This window comes from Coregonus clupeaformis, chromosome 1, assembly GCF_020615455.1.
Source record: "Coregonus clupeaformis isolate EN_2021a chromosome 1, ASM2061545v1, whole genome shotgun sequence".
Classification (NCBI taxonomy): Eukaryota; Metazoa; Chordata; class Actinopteri; order Salmoniformes; family Salmonidae; genus Coregonus; species Coregonus clupeaformis.
Genome location: NC_059192.1, coordinates 48,271,444 through 48,275,284, shown reverse-complemented (window position 1 = coordinate 48,275,284; position 3,841 = coordinate 48,271,444).

The following is a 3,841-nucleotide window of genomic DNA, read 5'->3' as shown; positions in this document are numbered from 1 at the left end:
TTTCGAGTCTCATATCAAAGGGTATGAATACTTGTTTTCAATTTGTCATTATGAGGTATTGTGTGTAGATTGATGAGGAAAAAAATGAATTTGATCAATTTTAGAATAAGGCTGTAACATGATAAAATGTGGAAAAAGTCAAGGGGTCTGAATACTTTCCGAATGCACGATATCTATGGAGATGAGAGTTGTCTCCGGTAGCGTACTTTTATTCCAGTAAAAAAAATATTATACAGCACATTGAAAATAATAACCTAGCATATTAGCCATTTTATCATTTTAACGCAGATGTGCAAGATCAGGAACAGGCCGCCTACCTCGCTTTTGTCAGCGTGTGAAGCTGGGCACAGTGTGCAGTTTGACTAGGCTACTGATAATCCCTAGGGTTGTTAGGCATGCAAAATGACTTGTAGATCAATGACTGTCAACACTGTTACATGCTTTTAGTTCAACACTGAAAGACAGGATGCATCAGTTGTCACAAAATATGAGGTATTTTCGGAAGATAGAAAGAATGTGAGTGAATCGACGATTCAAAAGGTTTGAATTGATCTTCTGACCAATGCATATGCTACATTTGGATCGGATTGTGGTCCGCGGACCGATGCCGTCGTACACTATATATATACAAAAGTATGTGGACACCCCTTCAAATTAGTGGTTTGGCCTTTTCAGCCACACCCGTTGCTGACAGGTGTATAAAATCAAGCACACCGCCATGCAATCTCCATAGACAAACATTGGAAATAGAATGGCCTTACTAAAGAGCTCAGTGACTTTCAACGTGGCACCATCATAGGATGCCACCTTTCCAACAAGTCAGTTTGTCAAATTTCTGTCCTGCTGGAGCTTCCCCGGTCAACTGTAAGTGCTGTTATTGTGAAGTGGAAACGTCTAGGAGCAACAACAGTTCAGCTGCGAAGTAGTAGGCCACACAAGCTCACAGAACGGGACTGCCGAGTGCTGAAGTGCGTAGCGCCTAAAAAAAGTGTCTGTCCTCAGTTGCAACCCTCACTACAGTTCCAAACTGCCATTGGAAGCAAAATCAGCACAATAACTGTTCGTCGGGAGCTTCATGAAATGGGTTTTCATGGTTGAGATCACCATGCGCAATTCCAAGCGTCGGCTGGAGTGGTGTAAAGCTCGCCGCCATTGGACTCTGGAGCAGTGGGAAAGTGTTCTCTGGAGTGATGAATCACACTTCACCATTTGGCAGTCTGACAGACTAATCTGGGTTTGGCGGATGCCAGGAGAAGCTACCTGCCCGAATGCATAGTGCCAACTGTAAAGTTTGGTGGAGGAGGAATAATGGTCTGGGGCTGTTTTTCATGGTTCGGGCTAGGCCCCTTAGTTCCAGTGAATGGAAATCTTAATGCTACAGCATACAATGACATTCTAGACGATTCTGTGCTTCCAACTTTGTGGCAACAGTTTGGGGAAGGCCCTTTCCTGTTTCAGCATGACAATGCCCCCGTGCACAAAGCGAGGTCCATACAGAAATGGTTTGTCGAGATCGGCGTGGAAGAACTTGACTGGCCTGCACAGAGCCCTGACCCAGAACCCCATCGAACACCTTTGGGATGAATTGGAACGCCGACTGCGAGCCAGGCCTAATCACCCAACATCAGTGCCCGACCTCACTAATGCTCTTGTGGCTGAATGGAAGCAAGTCCTCGCAGCAATGTTCCAACATCTAGTGGAAAGCCTTCCTAGAAGAGTGGAAGCTGTTATAGAAGAAAAGGGGGGACCAACTCCATAGTAATGCACATGATTTTGGAATGAGATGTTGGACGAGCAGGTGTCAACATACTTTTGGTCATGTATTGTATCTCAAACGTTTGAATCGGGGACAATGCATATCGGTGAATCGCTAAATCCCTAGTACAGGAACAATGTTGGTCATCTTGAAGCAAGTGTGGACAACAGGCTGGGATAGGGAGAGGTTGAGAATTTATTTAAACTCTCCAGCCAGCTGGTCTGCGCATGCTCTGAGAATGTGGCTTGTTTGGGCCCACAGCCTTGCAAGGGTTAACTGTAAGTCGCTCTGGATAAGAGCGTCTGCTAAATGACATAAATGTAAATGTAAATGTTAACATTCTTGAAGGTCCTACTCACGTCAGCTACAGAGATCGGTAGCCCGCAGTTCTCATGAGCAGTGGGGGCAAACATCGGCGGCTCTGTGTTTTCCTTGAAGCGGTCGAAAAAGGTGTTTAGCTTGTCTGGGAGTGAGGCATCTGTATTTGCGATGTGGCTGGTTTTCCTTTCATAATCTCTGATTGTCTGAAGTACAAACGCATACTAGTAGTAGAGATCGCTCCTGCTCGAGAGTTTACACATTCTGAGTGATGCGACACAACGTCATCATCTTTGTCTTCTTCTCTGGTGAGCGCTCATTGGGTATTGCTGATCAACGTTCTCAAAACTTGTCGTTGCACATCTCACACTACAAAAGCATAGCAGATTTTGTGCCGATAATATCAAACATGTTTGAAAATGTCAGGACGTCTGAGACGGCTCAAAGACGGGATCGGTAGCCCTTAGATTGCATCTCTGACCTGCTCACATTAAATGAGCGTTGGTGACGGCCACGCGCCCTGAGTAAGCAACGACATGGGGATTTTGTCTCCGATCTCAAAAACGTGTCTGGGACAGCTAAATCTTGGCCAAAATCGTATAAAATGGGCCATAACTTTAAAACTAGCAGATATCCCACTCTGGAACGTTGATATGCCGTAGAGCATATTATGTTCAACAATATATTGAACAATTTGCCAAATCAAAAATTGTTTATTTTCAATATTCATGTTGATATTTTTCAATATTTATACATAAAAATAATAATAATTTGAAATCAAAGTACTGCTCATATTACAGAACAAGCAGTAAAGCTTTAACATTACATTACAGTCATTTAGCAGACGCTCTTATCCAGAGCGACTTACAGTTAGTGATAACATTTTTATTTTTTTAATACTGGCCCCCCGTGGGAATCGAACCCCAACCCTGCCGTTGCAAACGCCATGCTCTATCAACTGAGCTACATCCCTGCCGGCCATTCCCTCCCCTACCCTAGACGACGCTGGGCCAATTGTGCGCCGCCCATGAGTCTCCCGGTCGCGGCCGGCTGCGACAGAGCCTGGATTCGAACCAGGATCTCTAGTGGCACAGTTAGCACTGCGATGCAGTGCCTTAGACCACTGCGCCACTCAGGGTTTAAGGCCTCCAGAGTGGCGCAGCGGTCTAAGGCACTGCATCGCAGTCACTACAGACCCGGGAGACCCATGACTGGGAGAACCATGCACAATTGGCCCAGCGTCATCCGGGTTAGGGGAGGGTTTGGCCGGCCGGGTTGTCCTTGTCCAATCTCACTCTAGCGACTCCTTGTGGCGGGCCGGGTGCCTGCAAGCTGACTTCGGTCGGCAGTTGTACGGTGTTTCCTCCGACACATTTTTGCGGCTGACTTCTGGGTTAAGCGAGCAGTGTGTGTCAAGAAGCAGTGCGGCTTGGCAGGGTCGTGTTTCGGAGGACGCATAGCTCTCGACCTTCACCTCTCCCGAGTCCGTACAGGAGCTGCAGCGATAGGACAAGACTGTAACTACCAACTGGATATCATGAAATTGGGGAGAAAAAGGGGTAAAAGTAAAAATTAAATAAAATAGTTAATAGCTTTGTAGCACCTATAGATGAAACATTATGGAGTCTTAAAGGAGGCCTGGGTAATGTCAAAATGTCATAAATATGCCAACTTTGATCAATTATTTCTCAATTATGCTTTTAGATACAGTCACATAATTAACATGTTAAGGGTTAACGTGGCTTATACCAACAGTTCCTCAGACCC